This window comes from Myotis myotis, unplaced genomic scaffold (genome assembly GCF_014108235.1).
Source record: "Myotis myotis isolate mMyoMyo1 unplaced genomic scaffold, mMyoMyo1.p scaffold_m19_p_12, whole genome shotgun sequence".
NCBI lineage: Eukaryota > Metazoa > Chordata > Mammalia > Chiroptera > Vespertilionidae > Myotis > Myotis myotis.
The window spans coordinates 39,188,054-39,203,656 of NW_023416316.1; the positions used below are offsets into that span (position 1 = coordinate 39,188,054).

Consider the following 15,603-nt stretch of genomic DNA (forward strand, 5'->3'; position numbering starts at 1 on the left):
ACTAGTATTTTTTTTCCTTACTGTAACTGTCCATAGGAGAGCCCATGTCACCTTTGCTGTTTAGAACAATAACTTGTTTTATCTCTTGTCAACATTGGAACCAAAATGCTTGGGGTCATATTTTAGAAATCTGTTTTTGAATGCTGTCCTTCCAAATCCCCTGGTTCTAACCAGATCATCACAGAATATTGAAATGTTCACAGCAAAGGGACACACAAGTTTGAAGGTTCCAGTCAAGCTGATTATACAAAGTGATAGCACTAGGGTTGTCAAAAGGGGGGACAATGTGCATTTTCATTGGCAAATGATAAAGATTCGGTGCAGCAGGGCAGCTGCAGTCCCGAGATCAGAGCCATTACCGGGAGAAGGGATTTTGATTAACACCATTAACTTCGCACAGAAGTGAATTTGAAAGAAACAATAAGGGCGAATATTCCCAGTGCACATCTAAAATGTTAATTAATACACCTCTGGAAAGATGGGCACTTACATTGCAGTTACAGAGGTGCGGTGAATTCACAAACTTTGTTCAGCATTCACCCTTGCACAGTGATGGGGTGCTAAAAGGAGGGCGATGAAATCACTTACAGTTTGCAGTTCAGCTATGCGGAAGTCTGCAGTAGGTGTGAGTAAAATACACTGCGAGGAATACGTGGCTCAGTATTATACCGCAAAATCGAACTTTGCAACTGCTTATGCATAATTAACCATCGGGGACTAGCCTGCTCTGGTGCACCACTTTATCGAATAATAAAAAATTAAACTTATAAAATACAGACTCCTAGGTAACCGTGGTCACAGTAAACGCCTGCCTGCCTGCCTTTTTATTATTTCCTGAATCTGTAGCTGACAGCTTCTATGAACACACAGTTTTGCATATATTTTGTTTATGTATAAGCCTTGGTATTTGAGTCACCTCCTGCTGAGACCCCTTCCTACCATATGCTTCTGTTTTTCTTCATTAGGTGATGTGATCCCTTCTGACTGTTGCATGCACGTGAAAGGACAGTGGGCTTGGGGGTGGGGAAGAAACCCCACTTTAAGAGAGTACACGTCAGTTGGCCTTCAGCGGCTTGGAGCTGATTGCATCTGACAAGTGTTGTAGCGACTCTCGTAATGGATGTGTCTGCTTTAGCTGAGAAGAGGTGAAAAGGATGTGATTCCCAGTGAAAGAAAGCAACATGAACTATTATTTAATTACTGCCTAATACAAAACTCCCTTCGAGTCCCTGTTGATTTATCATTCTGGCTCCTTCCTTTCTTTATGAATGAACAACCTAGTCTTTTAATGCAGTACAAGTTAAGTCACACCTGTTATTCATAGGGACTCTCCCACCTGAATAAGGCAAATAATACATTTTACTATTCTAAGCAGGTATATGTCTGAAGTGCTTTAGAGTCTTAAGTATAGAAACTTTTCTATCATCCTGTGAAAAACCAGCAAACAAAAAACGTGCACTCACCTTACCCAGGTTTGTTTCCTTCCCTAGTTTAGAATTTGGTGTGCACTTTTTTGATTACTTTGCATACTGACCTTTTCAACTCTCTGGATTCTGAGAATCAATTAAAAACCTCTCCCCGCCTCCCCACTTCAGTTCTCACACCAATACCAGTGAAGGAGACTTAGTTTTTGTTTTGTTTTTTTAACCACATGCAGTTTCTGGATGTGCTGAAGCCGATATTTGCCAGCAATCCATCTTCTAACCAAAATTAGTTGTCCTAGTGGGGAACGGCAACTTCAAAATCTAGTGAAAGTAGTAATGCAAAGCTATTATACATAGTAAAATTACAGGAATTTTGCAATCAAATTGTTTCTACTCATTTCTTTTACTGGGAATACATTGAGGCAAAAAATGGTCATGTGATGTTTTAGATTGAAGTCTACTTACATATTAAGTGACTTAATTGGAAATATATTAAACTAATTTAAATAGTAAGTTTCTGTTCACATAGTAAATACAAAATAATGATATTCTATAATTTTCCTTTCAATACATAATTTGCATGAATTATATTGAAGTTTCTGATATTTTCTTTTATTTGGGGAAGGGGGAACTACTACTTATATTTGCTTTATCCCATTCTTTTTTATAAATTTAAAATATGTATTTTATTGATTTTTTACAGAGAGGAAGGGAGAGGGATAGAGAGTTAGAAACATCGATGAGAAAGAAACATCAGCTGCCTCCTGCACACTCCCTCTGGGGATGTGCCCACAACCAACGTACATGCCCTTTACTGGAATCAAACCTGGGACCCTTGAGTCTGCAGGCTGATGCTCTATCCACTGAGCCAAACCGGTTAGGGCTGCCTTATCCAATTATTGCTGAAGTTTTCTTCTTATAGTATCTATAAAATATAGTAGCTCATATTATTTAGGCAAATTTTTCAACTAATATTTCACAAAAGGACACATATTAACTTTGAGAAACACATATGTCTGCACCAAAATCTCATGTGGAAAAGAAAACACTCTTTATTATTTAGTCCACATACTAAGTTCAATTACTTTTAGGTCATATTAATTTTTAAGCACTTTTTAATTTTGCTATATCCATATGTAGCCAGAAAAAACTTGGAAAATAGTGGTTTTGTTACAGGCAGCCTGACCCATTGGTTGTCTGGTTTCAGTTTCCTTTTAAACGTAGCCAATTTGCTTATTTTCATGTTGTCAGGAAACAGTTAATATAATGATGCTAAACTCTGCTGTTCGTATGCTCTACATTTTTGTTTTCCTGAGGAATAATCACATTTATCTAATTTATTTAAGCATATATAATATAGAAACAGATACTCTACTAATGACAGCAATACGATTTTGAGTTAAAAGCTCACATTCAGAATTTTCCAAAGCTAAATCCTTGACGTTTTTTACAGATTCTAATGTTGGTCATTACAGTCATGTAAAGAAATATTTTTATCCAGTGACTGTCATTAATGTAGACCTCTGATTTGTATAGAAAGAGCGTCAATTTTCCAATCGTGATGTGGATGCTATTGCCTGTTCTCTTTATAATATTATATTACTTTGGAGCAGAGTGTGAATGAATATATAATTTTATAAATGATCCATTTTTAAAATTTTACTGTGTAGATATAAATCAAATATTGATAATCTTAGAAAAGGAAAGGTTGTTTATGTGGCAGTTTCAAAAGAAAATAGTAGTTATATCAAATTGAACAATTTGAGCTCTTAACGCCAATTAAACATTCTGAATCCTGATTTAAAAAAATTTGATAGATTGAAACCAAATGTTACAATAAGGAGGAGAATTCACCAAATATTGTGAAGATAAAATATTATTTTCAACTGTGATGTTCAATAAGAGAATGCTTTATCTCTTTGGTATAAATAATATTACTATGTGGAAATTTACTCAAATAGCAGCACAGAAATGTCCTCTTGTGTGGTTTCTCAAGAAAAAAAATTAGAAAGTTAATTGTGTTTTTAATGCAAAATCAGTTAAGCTTCAAATAGTTCCCAATGACAAGACATTAGTATTTCCTAGTTTTTTCTTTCCAAGTCTTTATTTTTAAGGGGAAAAGCAAAAACCATATTAAAAGAAAAATAACTGTTTTCATTTCTAATTTGAAAATAATCTTTATACATAATGAGTAACTGGTAGATTTCATGCTTCTAGTGCAGCATGGAGCAAGCTGCTGATTAAATTTAAGAAGTAAACTCCATCAATAATAGAGCTTTCACAAAACATTTTTAAAGGGTGGGCCTTTTTCCAAGATAAGTATCATACTATTAATTAATGTGGTTAAGGAGCATGAGATAGAATATTTAAAGATACTGCATTTACTATATAACTGATCATCTTCTACTTTAAGGATTATTTTTGCATGATTTATGGGATTTTACATGTTTAAAGGAGAACTGAATAATAAAATTTTTCTGAGGATGAATATAAAACTACCAAAATTTTACACCTTCACTAACGGAGAAGCAAGTTCAGTGCTTATCTCCAGAAGTTCAAGGTTTCCCTTAGATGATTGGAAATGTTAATATTCCTTTTTTTCTTTAATTAAAGAAACACAGATACACACCAAAAATAGGGTTCCTACAAATACATTTAACTGGCTGTCTTTGGCCCTGAGGACAAACCTCTTAATTTTAATAACTACAATTCTCATAAGGAAATCATTGCAGTAGAACATCAAAATCTCTTATAAGGTAAAATATTAAAAATATGGTTTCTTTTATAATCCTTGCAAATGACAATAAAGTAAATGACATAAAGTTTTAGGAAAGCTGGTCATTTAAACTGAATATTGAGACTAGGGAGAAAATTTCATACACAGAGCTCAGAGAAAATTTTATAGTCATCATTGCTCAACTCAGTGTAATACCTGACATTACTTTAATTTCTTCAAAGAAAATTCAAACTTCTTTATAACCACCATATCAATAACTCAGATACTCCCTGAGTTTGGGGGTGGGAGAGAGATTAACCAAAAAACTCGTATGCATCTATGCATAACCCCTGGACACAGACAATAGTGCGCAGTGAAGACCTGGAGTCAATGGGGGGACATCTGTAATGCTTTCAACAATAAAAATACATTTTAAAAAAATTAAATAATTACCCCCGATGAACAAAAAAACACCCATATAAACAAAAGATGAAACAAAGATTTCCTGAATTCAAACATTTAACACTTGTCTAGGTATCAAAATATCTTATGAAATTCACTAAAGTATCTATCATCTATGCAGAGATTTGTTGACAAAGAAAAGTTTGTACCCTATGAATAGTAAATAAACATTTTACAAAGTAAAAATGTATTTTTTACCCTGATGTCTATTGGGTTTTGAGTAGCAGCTAAAATAAAATCTTAGGTTCCAAATTTCTATTTCAATCTGATCTAATAACCAGAACAAATATTGCTGCCCAGAAATTCTCTGGCAGCTATACAACATGCAGTGAATGTCCGTGGGTGGAGGGGTTGTGGTCATTTTAAGAGAGACCTCATGCCATCATACAGGTTCTTTGCACATCACCAGTTGACGTTCTATCTCTGGGTTTTCAGAGAGCAGCACTCATTGTGCATGGCTCTTAAACCGTTTGCGCTGAAGACTCAATCCCAAATCCAAAGGAAAACAGTTAAGGTTTACAAACTACTTTTCCTAATCATCGAAAGTACAGGGGGTGGTATTCTTGCTTCATTTGTGGGTCCACTCTAACTCCAAACAGATCTGAAACCATTACGACGCATGGCAGTTGGTCGATAGTGTGGAAAAACCTCATTTACTGACTGGCCAGACAGTTTTAAAACCTTCAGATTTTTCTAAGTCTACGTTATTAACTGTCTGACTGTAATCACATCTTCACCATAGGGAGCTTCAAAAGCTTTTCATTTGCATTGAATCAGTTGCCTTCCTCCCTGTCTTTTTTTCCCCCTGGAAATAAGCTTAAATAATTCAACAAACTACACACATGGCTAGTGATTATTGAACCATTCTGAAACACTCGAGGCAAATGGACCATTATGTGGTGGGAATTAAAACTTTCCTCCCAGCCACTGGGAGGGTATGTATTAATATATAGCAAATATTTGTCTCTGCAGGACTACTTCTGTACTCTCCATTCTCCTAAAATATGTGAAAAACACCTACAATTGGGCCATAAGTTTTATTCACCTGTGTTGGTTTTGGAGATTATTAGGTCAGATAAAGAGTCTTTTGGTGTACATATATATTCAACATTTCTTTGCCCAAATGTGGAGACTAAGTTACTTTAAAAGAAAATACAGCACTTTTAATAGTCACATTACAAACAAGTAATAAATGAACAAATTACAGTATTGTAGCTGTTCTAAATTTTTACTGTACTTACATCACAATCTGATTAAGTATTTTGGCTATTTGACTTATTCTTAATTATAAGCATTTATATTTTGTTAGGTCTATATATAAAAGTATGTATGAATATTTTACATTTGTAGTCACATATGCTTTTGAATTATCCCAAATCTTGACTAACATTTTGTAATTTATCTTGACATCTGTTTCTGTAGATATTTGGTGAATTAAAATAAAAATCCTGGGCATTTTCAGCCTAAGGTAGAAGTTAGGATTCTATGCTAGATTTTAACAAAGAAAAAATTAATTTCAGAAGACAATTTTTATTTATAGAGTGTTTATATTTATCTAAGCAGATAGGAATTAAAAACAAAGAATAAATGACATAGAAATCACATATTTTCATACCAACAATAAATTTTCAATGTACAAAGTCATAAAACATTGAGTAGAAAATTTATTGGGAATAGAATTGTTGTTTTCTTTACTACATTAACTTTGAAGTCTTAAAGAATGAGTCATACTTCACTACACAAGACTAATTCAAATAATTTTTATTAAAGCACTAGCTATTAGACATTGTATGTGTCCTTACATTCCCCAAAGTCAAGGGTGTACCTATGCTAACAATTTTGTAGAAATATCATTTGTGATTATGGTATAAATCTATCTGTTACCTCTCATATGACCAGAAATCTAATCTGAAACCTTAAATGTATACATAAATAGATATACATATGCAGCGTATACAGTAACTACTACTTTTATGATCGTTTTAGTATTTATATGGCTTTCCCAAGCACATCAGTACCAGCTCCAGCACACCACAGCAAAGGGCAAAAGGGCGGCACATGGCTTGAAAGTATGAAGAGCAAACATGGCTTACCATAGAAACATGATTCAGTGATGGCGAGCCTTTGGAGCTCGGCGTGTCAGCATTTTGAAAAACCCTAACTTAACTCTGGTGCTGTGTCACATATAGAAATTTTTTTATATTTGCAACCATAGTAAAACAAAGATTTATATTTTTGATATTTATTTTATATATTTAAATGCCATTGAACAAAGAAAAATCAACCAAAAAAACGAGTTCGCGTGTCACCTCTGACACGCGTGTCATAGGTTCGCCATCACTGCACTAGGCTCTCAGAGGTCACCATCAACCGCCAGACCCACCTGGAGCTCTATGCTTCCTAATCTACCTGTCAGTGTCTTACCACTTTGACCAGGATGATGTGGCTTTGAAGAACTTTGCCAAATATTTTCTTCACCAATCTCATAAGGAGAGAGAATGTGCTGAGAAACTGATGAAGCTGCAGAACCAATGATGTGGCCAAATCTTCCTTTAGGATATTAACAAACCAAAAGGTGACAACTTGGAAAATGGGCTAAATGCAATGGAGTATACATTACTCTTGGAAAAAAGTGTGAATCAGTCACTACTGAAATTGCACAAACTGGCCACTGGCAAAAGTGACCCTCATTTGTGTGACTTCATTGAGACTCACTACCTGAATAAGCCAGTGAAATACATTAAAGAATTGGATAACCAGACAATCAACTTCAGGGACCCCTGAAATTGTCATGGCCAAGCATCTCTTTGACAGGCACACCCTGGGAGACAATGAAGAGAGCTAAGCCTCAGGTTGGCTTCCCGTAGCAATGGAGGTGACTTCTCTGGTCACCAAACCAGTATGCATGTTGGAGTTCCCTTTATTTTTCTGTAACTTGTACCAAATCATCCACTTATGTTCTTTCATTTGTATCATTCCTTCAAATAAAGTAATATGGTACACCCCCCACCCCCCAAAAAAGAAACTTATTATTTGAACTGGTCTTCTTTGGGAGACTGTAAACTCCTTTTCTGACAAAGTGTTTAACTGAGGCTGTGCAGATATTTGATAAGTACACTAACAAACTAAAAAACACATCAGAAGAATGTTATTGTTTTTTTTACCCCATACAATTGTTTATGAATCTGTGATATTTAAAGATGCTATTAAGCACTTTCACATTTATTTCTGAGACGAAATTTCAGATATTATAATCTCAGAGGAATAAGGCATATATTGGTTAATTTCAAAACTTATACAAAAGTCAGCAAAATGCTAATTTTATTATCCTCGCCCAAGGATATGTTTATTGATTTAGAAAGAGAGGAAGGGGAAGAGGGAGAGAGGGAGAGAGGAAGAAATGTGAGAGAAAACATTCTATCTGTTGCCTCTTGTATGACCAGGAATCTAATCTGAAACCTTTTTGATGTATGGGTGATACTGCAACCAACTGAGCCACTGGGCCAAGGCGACACAATACTAATTTGGTAATAGACTTCTAAACATCAATACATTAGAATTTTTCAAAAAAGACCTTAGTTTTACATATGTCTTTGCATTAACTTCTCATTTTATCTTAGGTTGACTCTCCTTCAAGGTATTGAAATTGCATCCATTTCCATTTTTTGCAAGTATGTTTTTGATATGAAAGGTTTTGATTGTAAAATCAAAGGATATACTTGGAGGTGATGTTTTATAGTTGTTTGCCTGTGGCTTTCTGAGAGAAAACATGCCATCAAAACCCCCTAAAAATCCTCAAAATGTGGGAGGACCTTAATACATCATTGATCTATACAATTTCCTTTCTTATGTGACTGAAGAAAAAAAATGTCTTACAATCAATTTCCTTTTAGAAATCTCATTCTACGAGATGAAAAATAAACCAAAAAATTGTATAAAACCTAGTTATTATCATGTTGAAATATTAAAAATGAGGATAGCTCTTGGCTGATTCTGATGGTTGACTACTAAACAGCTCATTTCAACACTTTCACAACTGCACTTTTATCATGGTAGCCTTGCACGTTAATCTAAACCAAAGTGTTAATGGGGAAAAAAATCTTCTCTTGGTGTTCTAGGAAAGGAACAAAGGACATTCTCTTTCAGATGTTCAGATTGATAAGCATGAGATTCTTTGGACTGATCCAGTTATGCTATGATTATGAAAGTGCAAGATAAGAACCAATATTTCCAGGACAGAAGAGCCTAAGGATAGAAAGAAACTGGATGCTGGATGATGCTATTGAATTACTGGTTTAATCATCCCTGTATCCATGCTACTTTTGGACTTCTTTGTGTAAAATAAAAATGAAGGTTACATAAAGACTTTTACAGACAAACAAAACCTGAGAAAATTCGTTGCTAGCAGACTAGCATGACAAGAAATATCAGAAAAGTTCTGCAGGCAGGAGTATGAAACCAGCTGGAAATTTGATATAAACAAGAAGTGAAATTATCAGGATTTGTGAAATAAGAATTACTTTGACTTTGTTCATTGTTTTTAATTTATATAAAAGATTATTAATTTTTCTAAAGCAAAGCAAGAATATAAATGTATTCCTTGTTTTATAACATATTTAGAAATAATAGCAAAGGATAAGAGGGAAGAAATTAAAGTGTACTATTATAATATTCTTATACTACATGTGAAAAGTGGAGAATATTATTTGAAGATTGACCTTGATAAGTTAAAGATGTATGTTATAACCTTTAAGCAACCACTGAAAAATTAAAAAGCGGTAGTAATAACAAGTAAGTCAATCATGTAATCATTTAAAAATGCTCAAGAACCCAAAAGTAAAAGATGAAGAAAAAGGGAACAGAAAAAATCAGACAAGCAAAATACTACTAGCAAAATGACAGTTTTTAAATCAAACCATATCAATAATTGCATTAAGTATACATGACCTAAATACCCCAATTAAAAGGCAAAGATTGATAGATATGATAAAACTGTAAGATTCACTTATGTATGTCTATAATAAATCTACTTTAAATATAAAACATGGGTAAGGATAAAAGAATACAAAGAAGCTCTATCATTTAAATTCTAATCAAAAAAAGTTGGAGTGGGTATATTAATATTACAGAATGTTGACATCAAAACAAATAATATTAGCAGGGTAAAGAAAAACATTGCATAATGATAAATGATCAATTCATCTAGAAGATATAACAATTCTAAATGTATAATACAATAATAGGATTTTAATTTTTCACACAATGTGTCCTAAGAACAATCTTGTTTGGAAAGTAGTTCTTTGCTTCAAAAGTATTATTTATTCCCCAAGAAATCATATCATCCACCACATCCACTAACATAAGAAAATAGCTTATAATTGCTAAAATATTTTTAAAATAGAAATAATATTATTGGCTATTGAGAGTGCTTCCTCCCCCAGTTTGATACCCTTGAAAGCAGAAAGTAGTCCGGGTCATATATTTCAGAATACTTCGGTACAGAGATGGGTCCTGAATTTGCTTCTTAGGACATGAAACCTGAAAAAGTAGAATTAACAAAATTTAAACTGCAAAATATGGTGAATTAAGCAATCATTCATATTTAATAAAAACATCTGTTTGGTAGGCATTAGATTTGCCAGGATTTCTTTCCCTTACACATTTCTTCTCCTATTCAAATAAATATTCAAATTGTAGCTTGAGATATTGTATATGCAGTTTCATAAGGAAGAGTTAATCAGATTAAAAGTGAAATCAACGTAGTTAATTATTTTTTAAAAGTAAAAAAGGTTTGAATTAGTCTATGTCAGTTTCTGGAGCTTTATTTTTGTTATCTTTTCAACTAGATTTATTACATCTCCAGCTTTAATACTAAGATGCCTCTCAAATCTTCACAGCACATCAGAGTATAGTTCTTTTTAAAAAACCTACAATTAATTCAACTGGTATACTTGAGTATCAACTTATGAACTAGGACAGCCGTGGGCAAACTACGGCCCGCGGGCCGGATCCGGCCCGTTCAGCTGTTCTATCCGGCCTGCGGAGCGGAAAGAGCGGAGGGTTCTCTTGCTCTCCCCTCCGCTCCTTCACCAGCAGCAGTGTTAACATGTATTAGTTCACACAAACACTCCATCCATGCTTTTGTTCCGGCCCTCCGGTCCAGTTTAAGAACCCATGTGGCCCTCGAGTCAAAAAGTTTGCCCACCCCTGAACTAGGAGGTCACAGTTTGATTCCTGGTCAGGGCACATGCCAGCTTATGGGCTCTATCCCCAGTGTGGGAAGTGCGGGAGGCAGCTGATTGATGATTCTCTCTCATCATTGATGTTTCTATCTCACTCTCCCTCTCTGAATAAATAAAAATATATTTTTAAAAGATAAATAAAATATAAACCTATAATTAAAACATCTTCTCTACAAATATTTTCATATGCCTTTGAATGATTTACCCTTCATGACCTAAATATTAAACAGTTTGTTCTAAATTGCTCAAAATCTGAACCATGAATATTGACAAACACAACCACTTTTACAGTACTCACATATATACTCTATTAAGTGGTAACCATTAATTATGCTTTAAAATATTAATTATATATAAACATGTATAAATAGAAAATATATTTCTTTTCAAAACCAAATATAAAATATGACATGCAAGAAACTTTTGATTATTTAATTAGTTAACATATATTTAGTGAATTTGTGCAAGCTACTGTCCCAAACACAGGGGTACACAAGGCTGTAAGAACATTGGTTCCTGCCCGAGGAAAGTTAGTAGAGGAAACAGTATGCCCTTCACAACACAGGAAAATTTCAGCTTTGAAAAGTGCTATCGAAAAGGTACATAGTACAAAGAGTACCTATAAAAGGAAGTAATAGTTTATGTGAGATCTGGAGAATGAGTCAGAATAGCTAGATGAAAAGGGACAGAAGAAAGGTCCAGGTAAAGACATCAGGGAATGCAAAATGCCCTTTGGGGAGAAGGAACATGATAAATAAAAGAACCAAGAGAAAATCAGTTTGATTGAAATGCAGGGGGTAAAAGAACCTGGAAGAAGACATAGCCGGAGAGATGAGGTAGGCCAAAGACCCTGCTAGTTATTATAGTTCCTGTAAAAATGTATTTATTTTTTTAATATCAACAGCAATGGGAAGGAGAAATAGTTTAATTTAGGGAACAAAATGATAAAAGTTATGTTTGAGATGATTCTTTCAGCATTGAAGAATGGAATCGGTCAGAATGCATTTAGGTACTAATTAACAATTTTGGAATGTAAAATTATAAGATGGCCCCCAAAGTCCTCACTCTCTTACATATACACCCCCTGTAATCCCCTCACCTTGAATAAGGGTAAAATTTATGACTATGATAGGATTTACCCCCATGATTAGGTTATGTTGTATGGCAAACGTGAAGGTATTTTACAGATATAACTAAGGTCTCTAATCTGTTAATTTTGAAATCAATATAGGAGAGATTATCCCAGGCCTGACCTAATGAGAGTCCTTCTAAAAAGCCCTTTAAAAAGAGGTCAGTATTTTCCCAAGAGAAGAAATTTAAAGCAGAACACATTATCCTGCTGGCTTTGAAGAAACAAACATCCATATTGTAACTGCCTATGGAGATAACCACATACCAAGGACCTGAGGGTCAGCTCTAGGGACTGTGAGCATTCCCTGACCAACAGCGAGGGAGACAGGAGAGTCCCCCTTCCTGTAATCACAAGGAACTGAAATCTGCCAGCAACCTGAATAAGGTTAGAATAGGACCCTGAAATCCATGTCTCACTGAACAGAGAACCTACAATAAACACATATGGCTACAAGGTGCTAAATGTGTGGTAATTTTTTACATAGCGTAGAAAACTAAAACAATTCCTCAATAGACCATGTGAAAAATGATGGAAACATGGTTTAAGGTGATAGTGTTAGAGTTAGAATTAGATAATTTTGAGAGAGATTAAGAAAATAGAATCATGGCTATTATAAATAACGCTGCAGTGAACTTAGAGGTGCATATATTCTTTCCAATTCATGTTTTGGGTTTCTTCTGACACATCCCAGAAATGGAATCACTAGGTCATGAGGCAGTTCCATTTTTAATTTTTGAGGTAACTCCATGCTACTTTCCACAGTGACTGCACCAAACTGCATTCCTATCAACAAGGCATGAGGGTTCCCTTTTTTCTACATCCTTTTCAACACTTGTTTGTTGATTTAGTTATGATAGCCTTTCTGACACGGGTGAGGTGATATCTCATTGTGGTTTTGATTTGCATTTCTCTGATGATTAGTGACGATGATTAGTGACATTGAGCATCCTTTCATATGTCTATTGGCCATCTGTACGTCCTCTATGGAGAAGTGTCTATACAGATAATTCCTTTTTTTAAAAAAAAATCTTTATTGTAAATTTAACTGGCTTTAGCTATTCATGGCTCATGCTTAGAAAGTGAATAGTAAAATGGTGGAATAGATTGGAAGATACTACTTGAAGAATATATTATGTAGAATGACTGATCTGAAATATTGTAAAAATTTTCAAATGGCTATAGTTTCAATATAAACTGGCACATAGCAGGTAGGGATATAAATAGTAGATGTTCAATAAATCTTTAGTAAATGAATGAAATAGAGGATAGTGTGTAGATTATTATTATTTCAAAATAACCATTTTAATATTTAAACAATTACATTGAATCGTGTGGCAAAATTTAAAAATACAACATAATGCAACAAAATTTAAGCATTAATATGCCCTTCAACATAGCAGGAAACTGAAACAAAATAAACAAAAATAGTGAAAAAACAGAATCACTTCATACCTTTAATAACTGGTGAGTTAGAGGTTACACTCTTCTCATGTTGCATACAGAATAATTAGAGTGTTAAGCAATTTGAGTTTGTTAGACAGTGTAAGTGGGTAAATCAGAACAATAATTCATAGGGCACAAGGGCTACCAAATTAGTTATTCAGCAAATGCTCCTTTTATAGAACCCAGGGGGTCTGATTTCTCATTTTTTATTTATTTTCTGTGTGCACCTGTTTAGCTGTTAGACTTCCTCCCTCCCCTGTTACAGCCTCTTGCTCCATTTCACATTTCTTGAGGAATGCACACACAGCAATACTGTAAATTAAAGAAGTGGAAAGGAGAAGAGGAAAAAGAAGAATTTTCAAAAGAGAGGCGGGTTAAAGGGACATAAAGTGATTTATGAAGGACATAAAGTGATTTTACCCTACATTACTGTAAAAAAAAAAAATCCTTTCAGAAAAAAATGCCATTTTTTTTAATAAATATGTTCTGACAAATTTAAGTTTTTTTAAAAAAATAGAGTTTAACATGTGATTACTATTGAGCAAATATATAGTAATAATCTATTTTACTGTCTTCTAAATCTCTTGCAATAACTTTTCCCGTGCCATAAGCAATTAGTCATATCCCCTGTGCTCTAACTTGTGACATTTGCATTGTAAAAGTAGGTTATGGTATGCAATTCACTCACTTTTTTCCCTTGTGACATCAATAAAGTACTTGATGGGAAGTTATCTTGATCTGTTTCATCAACAAAGTTGCTACAACACCATCCTATGACCTAGAATAATCAGAACCCCAGAAATCCTCTGGACAAAAGGAAGTAAAATAAGCCTACTGTTCAACCAGAGCCTAATAAAACTCTTATATTTTCCTCTGGGTGCAAAATAGAAGGTCTAGAAATACTGACCTGGGTGAACATCCTGGAGTACCTTCAAACTTTTATTTCTCTGAAGCCACATTCCATACTTAATAATTTATTACTTAGAAGTTATCTTCTTTCCCATTCTATTTCTTTTCTGAGCATAATGGAAAATTGGCTTTAATTAACACTGTATTTGGAGGTCTGAGAGTCTTGCTCAGGTCAACAACCAAGCAAACATCATTTAAAAAAGTATTCCATTATCTATATATGGTATTATAGCAATTAAGAATGAATAAATAATAACTGATAATGAACCATTTAATATCTATATAAATGATATTAATTTTTACTTATTACTTCTTGGTCTTGAGTTGATTTGATAGCAGGTCAAGAATCAAATTTGTTTTTATAATTAGAATTGTCAATGTCATCAATCCTATATGCATCATAAGCAGTTGCCTTAATAAAGCACTTTTGATTCTTAAATTCATAAGTTGATTTTTGTTACAAATTCTATATTATATTCTACCAACATTCTTTGTGTTATCTTTATTCAAGGGAACAGGGAACATGGCATCCTAAAAATGAAGTACATACTTCATTTGATCCAACATTGCAATTTACTTTTAGGGATTTTTTGTTTTATTTAAAGAATACATTACTTATTATACTTCATTGACAACTGACATTTATTTTATGAAATAAAATATATTTTTTATTTTTTTAAAAACACTTGATCAAGTAAGCACTTATATTTAGGTAACTGAAATAATTGTTAGGGTAAAATTATAGAACTATGAAAATTTGACAATTCTAAACTCCAAAAAGATAATGATTGTGTTTGGCTCATCTAACAATGAGAAAATCTCTCTGATTTAAAGATTTTAAAGGATTTCCTCAACACAGCTCTTGCCATATAATACATTTTAAATATTTAGTAGATTTTCAATGAGAAGTACTCAAGCTTGTAGGGAACATAACTTTCAGTGTTTTTCTCTTTTTCTTTTTACAGAGCTGTGTAGATTAGATTAAACAAATTACTTAATCTTTCATGCATCAGTGTTCTCATGGACAAAATAGTGTTTAAAATAATAGTAGTAAATCACTCATTAAACACACACACACATACATTCTAGTACAATAAAAGATACTTTATGCTTTTCTATGAGGACAACCTGGTGGTTAATCAAATAAACTCTCAATCCTAAGGACCAGCTCAAATTCCATTTCAGCAACTTACTAGGTAACAGTTATTGTGAGAGCTACCTGTCTTAGTTTGTTCAGGCTGCTATAACAAAATACTACAGACTGGGTAGTTTATA

The 15,603-nt window shown here is 33.7% G+C and overlaps 1 pseudogene; it reads left to right on the forward strand.

The window, feature by feature from the left end:
- The first annotated feature begins 1,116 nt into the window (after nucleotides 1–1,116).
- LOC118667731 lies at nucleotides 1,117–7,447 on the forward strand (annotated as a pseudogene).
- The last annotated feature ends 8,156 nt before the right edge of the window (nucleotides 7,448–15,603 follow it).